Genomic DNA, 13,267 nt, shown 5'->3' with positions numbered 1-13,267 from the left:
GTAGCATGTCAACACTGTCTGTGTTGCGTGTATTTATAAATAAACCATCTGTGATCAGCAGCTACATGTGTGCTGTGCTTCTCTTTGGAAAGAAAAATGGCCTAAGGTGGAGAAGATGGAGTGGATTTTGATGGCACCACATAAAATCCGAGGAGGTCAAAGTCTGTTTCTTCCATGCCCAGACATCTGCAGAGATGGGAGATGTTGTCAAATGCAGTGAAATGTTGCAGACCTCTGTAGAGGGAAATACAGGGCAAAAGAGTGGGAAAGTCTAAGACTGGACGACCATGGAGGGAATGGAAAGAGCAAACAGCTTTGGGGTTTTCTCTTGCAGGTATGTCAGCTCCTGGAGAGTATCATCAATTGGTGTAGCTGATAAGAACTCCAAATTCACCGTGTGATGGTGTCCCAAGAAACAGAAGGCAAGGTAACTGCAATTTCAACATAAGCATGAGCGATGTATTCCGATCTGTGGTCTGTAGGTTCCCAGAGAATGACTGCTTTCACATCTGCTGTGCTTTGCCCAAAATTTCATTACCCATAGGCAACATTTAATACCTTCAATGTGCATCACTGGTGAAGGTGGAAGAAATATTCTGTATTTCTTATAGTTTAAGTGTGCATCCCCACAGTGCTTATGAGAACTGAGTAGTTAGAAATGAGTTGAGGCGTATGTGACCCATCAGTCTGACTCTGTGCAAAATATTAGGTTATGCAAATGCTTACACACATCTTTTGGGTAACAGGAGAGCTATTGTATAACTTCTTTTTCTCTATGAGTGGACTGACATGCGGGTAAAGTGGTAGAATTACTTCCTGATCCCAGAGCTCCAGAGATACATAAATAGGGAACAGACAATCGTATTTAAAACTTCCTCTGTACAGAATATTTTTTTTATTTGGCAAACTTTCTAAACAGAACTATAACTAAAGCAGGCTAAACTAAACAGAGTGGAATAAACACAGAACCATGGCAGGTATTGTCATTGCTGCTCACAGTGAGTTAATGGTATTTTGGTTAATAGAGAAGCAAAGCCAGAGAGGATCCTTAAAGCTGTCTAAATCTGAGTAGTGGAAATGTAGGAGGTTTTTCTACTTGGTAGAGCACAGATAAACAACCTAGCTCCTGATGCCATGGCTCAAGGTGCCAGTGGCACCAGGTGAGACTTGGCAGTCGACTGTGATGCACACATGGGCACAGCATTGGGTGTAGGCAGTGGGGCCACGCCAGTCACTTCTAGCTGGGAGGCTCTTGGTTTCTGTCATCCAGAGGACAGCAAAAAGTGAGTGGCAGGTGAGGAAAAGCTGATGCAGCGGGTATTGATAAGGCTACTGAATAGTCAGAAAAATACTTGGAATATTTTTCAGATGTTTTGGCAGACAATACAGAATTGCAGAAGAAGTAGCTGTCTGTCTTTGTCAGTAGATGTTTCCAGCTGCTAGTAATGGCATTTGCAATGAAAGCTAGTTAATAGATGAAAAACTATTGCTTTTTAATGCATGCAAAGATTGCACAACTCCCACAGACGGTCATGTCCTTCTTTGAATGCCTTATCTTTTCTCATCTAAATAAACCTTGGTTTGTTCAATAATTGCTCCCTTCCTTCACGATGTATTATTTGCTGAATATTTTTTTTCTTCCTTCCCCTATGGGGAATGAAGTATTAAGCATGGTTTTTCCAGGATCAGAGCTCTTTAATGTAGTTAACCTTTCTGGTCTATCTCATCACTGGTATTTATGCAGATGTACTGGCAAAACCAAATTTATTGCAATATTTATTGGACTGAATTCGAGGTTATTTATATCGTGGCTAGGTGGCTATTCATTAGACATGTCATAGTAGCTATTTAACACTTCTACAGCTGTCTAGCTGGGATTATGACATTAAACAGTATTTATTGTACATAATGCAGAAAACATTACAAAAGGAGTAAATTCTAAGAGAGAAAGATGCAACTATCAAAGTAACAGAGGGACAAGGAACAAAAATGTAGTTTAAACAATAATTCTCAGCCAGACTGAGGGAGGGGAATATTTAGGATATGAGGAAGTCCAGGTGCAGATTCTAAGTTCTCTAAAGTGCACCACCACTCTGCCTAACAGCTGACCTTTCCCTCCTGAAATGGACGTTTTTTATTTAGAAAAGGAAATGAGAATCTTCTTCTGTGATTTTTTGCACTGATTAAGTAGAGTTAAAAAGTTCTGTGGGACCATTTTCTTTAGGAAGCAATTTTACAAAAATCAGGCATTTCACAGGCAGGTGTTACTTTGACATTTTTAATGTTCTGTGTTAAGGTGGTATTGATTAGTTCGTTTCTTTGTGATGAATTCAAACAGCAACATTTTTTCCACATTGATTTCTTATAATTTTGTATTTAGCTAAATTTCTAGACTGTTGTGTCATCATGATGCTTTTTTGTACCATCACGATGAAAAGTTTTAACTCTCTTAGCATTTATGAGTTTAAGTTCTTTTTTTAATTCAAATCAGAAAATAAATGCACATGTTGAATTTCCCATGAATAAACCTGGCTAAGGCTTGTCTGCAATGAAAAAGAGACTATAAGGGCAAAAATTCCCAAATCAGTTATCAATTTCCTTTAAGAAACCAGTTTCTTGTAATCTTCAGAATACACAGACTCTTTATGAAAACAAATTACCCATTTTCATATACAGATACAGGCCATCTTAAAATATATCACCAAAAGAAGTCAGCCTCATTACTTCTGTTAGACCCATTTCAGTGGGAAGATGCGGAGGAGAGAGGAAATGAGGCCACTGGAAGGTTTTGCAGGTGTGAGATGAAGCTGGGCAGTCGTCTACTTCTATTTCTCATGAACGTGCAGAGTGGAAGGACAGACCATGGAGTGAAAGGAATTACCCTTTTTCTCATGCCTCCTTTTTGCATTGTCTTTTGTCAAAAGAGTTTGTTCACAGGCGGTGCCACCTCTGTGTGGAAGTGGCAGACCCCATCCCAGCTTTTTCCTCTCCAGCCTAGTTCAAGTTGTCCAACCCAAGTCCAGTGGGACTAGCTTCCTGGCATACGGACACTTAGCTCGTCATGGGACATGAGATTTCAGTACAGGTGGCTGCTGTTGTGGACCAATAAATATATATTTATTCTTTGCTTATTCCAGATGGAAGAGCTGAAATACTCAAGTCTTTAGATACTGAAGTCTTGAATGGTGTAGGATGAGATGTTGACTAACACGTATGCAGGATGGCATGGGGGAAAATGCTTTGTCCAGTTCACACAAGGACTGGGAAAAGTTTTAATGATGATTTTAAAAGAGTGTAGCTGCCAACTAAATTCAAGTTAACGCTGATGGAGCAGGTGATCTTGAGTGCTATCATGAAGCACATGCAAGAGAACAGGGTGATCAGGCCCAGTCAACATGGGTTCACAAAAGTCAGGTCTTGCCAAACTAACCTGATCGCCTTCTGTGACAAAGTGACTTGGCTGCTGGATGAAGGAAAGGCTGTGGATGTATCTTCCTGGACTTCAGCAAAGCCTTTGACACAGTTTCTCACAGCATTCTGCTTCGGAAACTGTCAGCCTCTGGCCTGGACAGGCGCACACTCTCCTGGGTGGAAAACTGGTTGGATGGCCGGGCCCAGAGAGTGGTGGGAAATGGTGTGAAATCCAGCTGGAGGCCAGTGACAAGTGGGGTTCCCCAGGGCTCAGTGCTGGGTCCAGCCCTGTTCTATGTCTTCATCAATGACCTGGATGAAGGCATCAAGTGCACCCTTAGCAAGTTTGCGGACGACACTAAGCTGCGTGGAAGTGTCGATCTGCTGGAGGGTAGGGAGGCTCTGCAAAGGGATCTGAACAGGCTGGACTGCTGGGCTGAGTCCAATGGCATGAGGTTTAACAAGGCCAAATGTCGGGTCCTGCACTTGGGGCACAACAACCCTAAGAAGTGTTACAGACTGGGAGAAGTCTGTCTAGAAAGCTGCCTGGAGGAGAGGGACCTGGGGGTGTTGGTTGACAGCCGACTGAATATGAGCCAGCAGTGGCCCAAGTGGCCAAGAAGGCCAATGGCATCTTGGCTTGGATCAGAAACGGCGTGACCAGCAGGTCCAGGGAGGTGATTCTCCCTCTGTACTCGGCACTGGTGAGACCGCTCCTCGAATCCTGTGTTCAGTCCTGGGCCCCTCACCACAAGAAGGATGTTGAGGCTCTGGAGAGAGTCCAGAGAAGAGCAACAAAGCTGGTGAAGGGGCTGGAGAACAGGCCTTATGAGGAACGGCTGAGAGAGCTGGGGGTGTTTAGCCTGGAGAAGAGGAGGCTGAGGGGAGACCTCATTGCTCTCTACAACTACCTGAAAGGAGGTTGTGGAGAGGAGGGAGCTGGCCTCTTCTCCCAAGTGACAGGGGACAGGACAAGAGGGAATGGCCTCAAGCTCCGCCAGGGGAGGTTTAGGCTAGACGTTAGGAAAAAATTCTTTACAGAAAGGGTCATTGGGCACTGGAACAGGCTGCCCAGGGAGGTGGTTGAGTCACCTTCCCTGGAGGTGTATAAGGCATGGGTAGATGAGGTGCTGAGGGATATCGTTTAGTGTTTGATGGGAACGGTTGGACTCAATGATCCGGTGGGTCTCTTCCAACCTGGTTATTCTGTGATTCTGTGATTCTGGTGAGAAATTACAGTAGGTAATTCAAGGAGACTATACATATTCTTAAATAGCTGCCCACAGAGGGTTAAAGAGAACATAACTAAAAATAATTGCATAGGAATTATGGATTTCAAACAGAATGCGTTATGCTGCTCAAACAAAACTTCAAGGTAGACGTATTAGAGAGGATTATTAGCATATCCCACTTTTTCAACAAATCTTGTAAGGAAGGAAAAACATAATAATGTAAAGGAGCTGAGGATTCATGATTCCATAATAGCTGTATCTGCACCATTCTACCTGCAGAATTTATTTTCTGTGGGTGGTGATGTTAATGAACTTTTTTTTATTTCTTAGCTATCTTATTTTTCTCCTGTAAGCAGCTCTTTTGGGTATGGATATTAACCTGTAATCTTCTCTTAGCTAAAACTTTCTTTGGCCACGTTACAACTGGGCAAGGACTCTTATAAGGAGTAAAGTGCAGCATGCAAAAGTGATCAGAAATATACTCACAAAAATTCATTTTTATTTGAGCTTGTTCATTCTAATTGTTCTCTTGAGGCTTGATCCTGAGTGCAGAGAAATCCAAAGGGGGCTCATTGGGCTGTGGGTCAAGTTTTCAGGTCACCTGTCCGTGGCAAGTGGTGAATAATGAGCAGCACACTGCACAGCCCTTTGGGCCTTACCCTGGTGGTGGAGGTAAGAATTCAACCACTGATATCACTAAGTGCAGTCTCAGAGCTGGAGGAGAGCATTGCCGCTCGCTGCTGCAGCAAAAGGCAATCGCAGACCTTAATGATCAGCAGGCTGGTGTGTCCCAATAATGCAGCTGACCATGCCCTCGTTAATTAGTGCAAACTGTGCCCCAGAATGTTTTCTCTGTAGAGTTAGCTCTTTCACAGATGGCAATGGTCCAAGAAGCTGTTAGAGTCACTACTGGGACTTTATATGATTACAAATATATTTCCATGTGTAATTATGAGTATAGTGATGGCTAATTTGTCCCTCCCACTGATATAAACAGGATAGCATTAATACATATATCTTGCAAACAGAAGTACAAATACTGAAAACTGTTTAGGGCAGACTTTATTTCCTGTCTATCTTTTTCCCCCCTTAAAAGAATCCTTGAAGCAGGTTCAAAATATTTGCTCCTGATGACAGGAATGTCCTTCCCTTTAGTATAGATTAGGCATTTAGGTGGGAAATGGGATTTGGAGGTCCTGGCCCATGTTTTTGTGCAACCACAACCATGTGTGAACCACTTCATTCTGTGTCCTTCTGCTGTCCTACTAAGCCTTGCTAGATTTAAAAGTCCTGGGAGGTGGTTGTCATCTTTTGTCTTTTATACTGACACCAGCATGATCAAAGGCTAGGGTTCTGGACATCATCACAGAAATCACAAAAAGGGTTTGGGAGCCTCTTGGTCAATCCCAAAACTCCCACATGTTTCCACAGAGGCAGAAACAGGTCCTTGGTGAACTGCCAGCTTTTAGCACCTAGCATCTCCATCTTTTCCTAGTGTCCCAGTACTTTGAGTTCTAGTGTCACAAGGATCTGGAAACAAATGTGCAATCACCAAGCATAAATTGGATTACTCCATGGCAGAAAAAGAATTGTTCAAGCTTGGAAACAAAATGGTTACTATAAAACTAATTTCTCTTACCTGCTTTCCAAAGATGCCCACCTTCCTACATAAATTCCCCTGTCATTAATCTAATAAAGATCTACTTTCTTCATAATTTACTGTACCCTTCAATAAGCATTGTATTATTTGTGCAAGGCAAGTATATGAAACATCGTTGCCCTTCTCTACTTTTTTACATATCTGGTTCTTTCAAGGTCACTAACCTATCTCATAGTTTTCATCTCTTTTAAATAGTCTGCTGTTACCTTTTGCACCTCGCTTCCTAGATCACACCTGTTTAGATATCTGCAGCTGCATCTTCTCAAGTAGCTATTGATCCATGTCTCCTTGCTAACCATTACTAACATGATCATCAGTAATGATGTTAATTACATCTGTTAGGATTTTTAGCACCTTTTTACTAGTTAGAAAGGGGGCCTGTTTTATGATTTTGTTGTTATTGACCATGGTTTCTTCCTGCAATATCTAAAGCACAGAGAGAAAAATCATATTCAGTAAAACAGCCTCATTTTGCCACATGTTGGCTTTCAGCACCTAGGTCATGCAGAAAGACTAATCAATCCCTACTGACCAGCAAGAGCCTAATATGTAGCCGGATAGGGCCCCCATCCAGCAAAGCACTTAAAGATATCCTTATGTAAACGTGTAATCAGTCCCACTTTCAGTGTGATTTGGCAAGAAGTGCATTTCAGAGTAGAGCATCTCAGGGGATGCTGCTTTTTGCAAGGGCTATGCAAGACCAGGCTGTACTAGCTGCAAATGCAAGCTCAGTCCAAGGTGTCTGGTATCCTTGAATTGGGCGAAGTAACTCTTTTTAATGTATTGCTTGTGAGGACATCCCTGTGCTTTGGGAGAGGCTGTGGAGATGCCCATGTTTTAGAGTCATAATGTGCATTTCTGAGTGCGAGCCTTTGCCTCTGAGGAGTCAGTGAGCTCTTAGGATGTTTGTGTTCCGTTTCTGGCTGTTTAAAAGACAATGAAATTATTTAGGAGTGGACAGAATAATTGTCTGGGTCCTTTGGGGCCTGACAGTTGTGCTCGCTGTGTGATGATGGGAGCAATCCTCTGATCTTTGGGCTCTATTGATTCCTCGAGCCAAGTGTGTTGCTGCCACTGGCCTCTTATCCTATACCAAAAACCACAGGTGGAGTGTGGTTCTGCTGTGCCTGTCTGCCAGGGAGAGAGACTAGGATAATTATCACCTTGGTATAGAAGAAAATAGAGCTAAAAGGGACCTGAGGAGGTCATCTCATCCACCCCCACTCAAACTCCTCCTGACACATGTTTGTCTAATGTGTTTCTTTAACCCCACCAGCAATGGAGATCCCCCAGGCTCCCCCGGCGATCTCCTCCAGTGCCTAATGACCCTTGAAGCAGGGAAGTTATTCTAGTGCTGAACTTAGCTCTCCCTTGCCACATTTAAACCTACTACTTTTTGTGCTCTCCCCATGGATGTGGATAAGAATTTATTGCTTTCCTCTTTGCATAAACCTTTTACATAATTGAAGACTGTTATCATGTCTCCACTTTGTCTTCCTTGCTCTAGACTAAATAGCCCAGATAGGAGGATGAAAGCTGGAATGGAGTGTTAGGGAGAAGCAGTTAGAGGAGGAAATCAGAGAGGGATTAATCCTGCTTCCTGCACTTATAGAAATGGACTTTTCTTTCTGAAGGATGGGGGCTGAAGTGGGGCTGGAGGGGACACATCCCCTTCTTGGTGCTGTTGGTTCACTCATATAGCTCTGTGGACCCTGTATCTGATTGATGGGTTGCTGCCTCACAGTCTAAGGAAGAGGGGCCTGGGCTGACCCTTTGCTGAGCTGTGACACTCCTATCCATCCTGCATACTTGGGATATAAGGCTTTAATTTCGTACGTTGTTGAGGAGCATATCCAACTCACGTCAGCTCCTGTGAGACGTATCTGGTTGAGCTTCTGTGCACCATGAAAGCTGTTTCTAGGCACTGTGTGTGTTAGGCAGAGAGATAAAATGACAGTATAACACCATCACTCCACAGCAGCATCCAGGCAGCCCACCACAAGACCTGCCATGGAGCAGGGGTCTTCTCCTCTGAAGGCAAAACAGCATTTCTGTTGGGAGTGCTGCCTTCTCCACATCTCTGTGCTTCCCACCCATGCACAGGATGGGAAGCCACCCACCACACACGCTGCCTACATGTGTTTCACAACTTGATTGCTGTTCATAAAACCAACACATGGAACAGGCAAACGCCATCTGATCCAAAATGCCCTGGGGTGTATTATGTCAATGTCACACACATTAAGTAAGTACAGCGAAGCACTCAGTGACTTCTTGTGTTTGTAGCCCTTTTCCATTATTCAAGTCTGCTGTCAGAGCTGTAGCACGTACGCATCCATTGCACCGGAGCTGTCATAACCTGGAGGAAACTAAAATAGCTCCCAGCCTAGAGAGTTACAAAAGCATAAGGTGGGGGATAACTTAGGGGAAAAAAATGGTTCTTTACACTTTTCAGTCCTGGACAGCTTTCAGTGACACCTTTTGTCTTGCTCTCAGCACTCCAAGAACAGCTCATAAGGTGGAGCTGTTTTCCCTAGACTCCTAGGGACAAGGGATCACAGGTTTATTTACACCAGAAATGAGCTTGCCTTGAAGAAAACAAAATATCAGAGGCTGTTTGGGAGAGCAATGAAGTCCTTCAAATTGCAAGTACATTGCAGGCTAGCTCCAGCACCCTCAGCCCTTCTCTAGCTTTCCCACTTGCTCATCATGTAGTTGTTAAGACTTTCTAGTTCAATTTCAGAGTAAAAAATCTTGATAAATTGCAATGTTATTTATTTTTTTTAACTCTCTTTTCCCTCCCTTCCTGCTCAGAGTGACTTTGAAGATGACATTTGTGTTTCTGAATTGAAACCACATTTGCCCAATGCTGTGAAGCAAGGAGGCAGGGGCAGAAGAGAGAGAAACGCTTTTGTTCTTTTCTTTGTGGCTTTCCCTCACCTGCCAAGGCCAAGCTCCAAAATAATTCCTAACAGCTGAGGTTAGCCGGGGACATCTAATCCTGGAAAGCTGGCTCTGAATTCCAGCACCAACACACGGCGTTTGAGATTCATCAACAGCCATTTACATGTAATTCCCTCAAGCCCTCGAAGAAGTGTGAGCGTATGTACAGGTGTGTGCTTATTTAATTGAAAAGAAAAAGATTTTTTATAAAACTGAGCCCAAATGGCATCGATAACAATGGCAACGTGCTTTAAAACTGAGCAAGCTCAGGAGCTGTTTTGAGGATGTACTGGGGTCTTTTGAGTGTTCCCTAAACAGCCAAGTGAATAGGATGCCTGAGAATTTTTACTTTCAACCAAGAGACGGCTGAGTCCTCTTTCCCTGATTTTCAGTAATGTGGAAAGATTACTCTGCGCAAATGGAGCTTGAAGTGTCTTGCCAAGTCTTGTTTGTTTACAGGAGGGGTCTGCAGAGCATCCTGGCAAAGCGAGGAAGAGAAACCTCTCAAGGTTCAGCTAGACCACTACGGGAGGATGTGGCAGCAATGGGGTCACCATAGGGAATCACACCTTCCTAGGCTTGCACGGGGATCAAGTGGGATGTGTTCGGTAAAACTCCAGATTTTTTTCTTCTTTGGAGCCAGTCAGCAGGGATAACGTGCTATTTTTCTTAGAGGAGATTTATTTTTTTCAAAGAGAGTTCCCTCATTGGCCCTAAGTATTCATAACCCAAAAATAAAATTCCCCATCAGTTCTGTTGCACCCCTTCTCAGCAAGAAAATGTCAAACATCTTCAGTTTTGTTGGTGTTTTCTTTAAGAACATGCACTTTTTATTAAGAAAAAGGTTTGGGTTTGCTGTTTAGCCAATTGAAATGAGTAATGAAAATGTTATTTGTATGGGACAAAGGAAATATTTTCTTTTAAATTACCTCATCTTACTAATTGATTACAACGGGACTCCTTGGATTTGTGGAGTACAGCATCCGGTCCCTCTGCTCGGAGCAGGGCTTCAGCCAAAGCTGGTATAAACCATCCCAGGGGAGAAAACAGGCAAAAGCTGACAGATTTTTAGGCCTGCTTCTCCTATGAAGCCAGCTTAGCCAACATGGGGAAATAATTTGGGTGTCTGAAAAGAATATGTCATAGAAATATTAGAAGATTCTTGGAAGATGTAACACCAAAGAATACTGATAATTAAAAACATAATCTAGAAATAATAAAAAAAACCAACTAAAAATTTATCTAGCGAAATCTCCTTCAAGGAATAAGTATTTTCTGTTGTTTAGCGCAGACATCACTGTTAGACTGCTAGCATGGAAAGTACTTGTTATCGATTAAAAGTAATAAATAGCATAAATCCACAGTATGGCTGAATTTAAATCAGAAAGGGAAACAATTAACACACAGGATTACAGTACACTTTCCCTGAGACACAAAAACATTTCATATTTGAAAGTGACTTGAATGCAATCTTCCAATATTCATGGCTGAAAATGTTCTTAAATGCTTAAATGGTGTCATGAGACAGCAACTATGTCCTGAGCTGATTTCAAAACCATGGTAAATAATGTTGTTTCACATAAACACATAAGAAAATGTCACATTGACAGACATGAAAGGGGGGAAAATTGTCCAGGTCTTTGTGTCAAAGACTGAGAGAAAAGGCTTTAACAGGAAAGCTGGAAAAGCCAACTTGGAGAAGAAACGTCATTTCCAGCTCACTAACCCATCCCTGCGGTTTGCATGGTTATCCCCTCAGCTCCAGCAGCCGCTCTCACTGCTGCCGACTACCAAGAAGTAGGTCAGAAACCTATTTTTGTCTCTATTCTTCTGTGGCCACATTGCGGTTGCTACCCCTGTGCAAAGACGCAAAAGCCTCTGATCTGAGGCTGCAAGGCCAGACATATCCTGCACGGTGCTGGGCTGCACAGGGTGATCTGTCCCCAGCTCCCTCCTTGGGCAGTGGCAAGAGAGAAAAACCAAATGGGGGTGCCCATCTCCGCTTGCTGGAGAGAGATTTTAAGTGAATTAGGGACTTATTCTGTGGTTAAATACCTAAAATTTACAGGATTCTCTTAGCCAAAGTGTATGTGATGTGCCAGCTCCATCCAATAAGCCTGCACTCGAGCACTGCAGAAGGGTTTGGTGTTAACTCTTCTCTCAGTGGCGTGGGTTAGAAAGGCTCAGCAAGCGCTCGTGCTGGTGTGGCTGAGGTGGGAACAGATAAGGACACAAGGCAGAAGCAGGACGCTGGGGATGAAGCAAAGGGTACAGATATTGTAAGTGCACATTTAAGTGCTCCAGGACCGAGATCTGCCTCTTTTTACTGCTTAAGGCTAGTGATTTTATCAACTCTGCTTGCTAACATCCTTTGTTCTTCCCCAGGTAATAGCTACCTCTTCTTCTTTTTCTTTTATTTTATTTTTTTGTTTCCTTTTCCCTCAAATTGTCCAATTGATTAACATAATTCAGTTAAATTCAGCCATTGTTTTCCACTTGTACTCACCTTTGAAGTTAGCTCAAAGACGTGCCAGGAAACTGCTCTAACTTTCTCGCTGTATCATCTAGAAATTAAAAAAAACCCAAAACAATACTAGATTTTATCTGAAGATATTATCTCTCCTTATGTGATTATATCATTTGTATCTCCCTGTTATTAGCATAAAAATCCTCTTTTCACTGCCTCACTTGTCTCCTGTCAATGCAAAACATAGGCTGGTAGGGATGGTGGCTTTGCCATCCCAGAGCCTTGCGACCTTTGGAGGCCAAGTGACTTTGCATTTTGCCACTGGTCAACGAAATACTGTCCTCAAGTGAACAATTTTACAAGTGACAAACCCAGCCAACACTTCTGCCTCAGGGCATGGCACTGTCCTGAAACTCAGCTTTGCTATTTGTCACCTTTGGGATGAGTTGCAGGATATGCCAAGCCAGAACATGAATTGCAATGTGGACCTCTAATTACGTTCCCCTAAAACATCTGCAGGGTTCACTCAAATGCTGCACTGCTTTATCTGAGGGAATTGCAATCTCCGTGACATGAAAACAAACTGCAAGGCAGTTGCCTCATCATTCTGCTTCTAGCAGGTCTGGAGTCCAGCTTTTCAGCCCAATATTTCCCTTTTCACAGTGCATCTGTCAAGGCTCCTGCTCTGGAAAAGAAGATCAGAGCAAATGGAGATTGAGAAGAACAAAAGCTGACCCAAACCTTTGACCTAAACTTAACATAAAGCCAAATGAAACCTTAGAGGTTTGTAAATGTTCGTGAAACATTTCCACCTCCGGCTCCCCTCGCCTTTATCTTTAATTTCTTTATGCTCCTGCACTTACTGTTTCTAATTGAAAGTCTAATGTAAAGCCCCACTAAATTAATGGAAAGACTCTCACTGATTTTAGTAGCTTTTGATTCAGCCTTCCAATGAAAAGAAATAATTTCTTTAAGGAAAATGTCTTTAAACTTCAGAGAAGACTAAACCTGAAAAGAGATAAGGAAAATCAGAGGTCAGATACAATTTTCTGGCTAGCAGCACATGTTCTTGATCCAAACCACCCCCATGAAATTGATATGGATATTGTTATCCTGGAAAATAAAAGTCACTGTACAGAAACAGGGAATTGCTGAGCTAACAGTGAACTGATTTAATAAGCCATACTGCCTGCTTGCAACAACTAGAAAGTTTACCATTCTTTACTGCCAGCTTCTGCCATAGAAGATTACCACAGGTAATCAGCTAGCATTTGTGACCTGAAGTTCCTATTTGTATGTGTGAGATTGACTCTTCCTTCCCTTTGTACAAAAGTTGCCACAAAAGTGGCATGAAAATATTATTAGGGAAATAGCTCTTTGCTACTGACAGAGTTTTTAACTTTCTAGGAGACTTCTGTCAAAGAGGGTAGAAATGCAATAGTTTATAGGTCTTAGTAACACCTGAGTTTCCCTAAACAATGTATTAGATGATCCAAATTAAGAGCATTCTTGTCTTGAGTTATATCCTAGGTTCATGGATGAGGGACTTGAAGA

At 42.6% G+C, this 13,267-nt stretch overlaps 1 long non-coding RNA gene across 2 annotated transcripts in view; it reads left to right on the top strand.

Moving 5' to 3' along the window:
- The first annotated feature begins 344 nt into the window (after positions 1-344).
- LOC138725005 (uncharacterized) overlaps positions 345-13,267 on the top strand; it is a 118,339-nt gene continuing 105,416 nt past the window's right edge. For both annotated transcript variants that reach the window (XR_011338169.1, XR_011338168.1), the window contains exon 1: positions 345-427. This is a non-coding gene — a long non-coding RNA (uncharacterized lncRNA). The remainder of the gene's footprint in view (positions 428-13,267) is intronic.

This window comes from Phaenicophaeus curvirostris, chromosome 11 (genome assembly GCF_032191515.1).
Source record: "Phaenicophaeus curvirostris isolate KB17595 chromosome 11, BPBGC_Pcur_1.0, whole genome shotgun sequence".
Lineage (NCBI taxonomy): Eukaryota > Metazoa > Chordata > Aves > Cuculiformes > Cuculidae > Phaenicophaeus > Phaenicophaeus curvirostris.
This window is presented reverse-complemented; position numbering and strand designations above follow the sequence as displayed.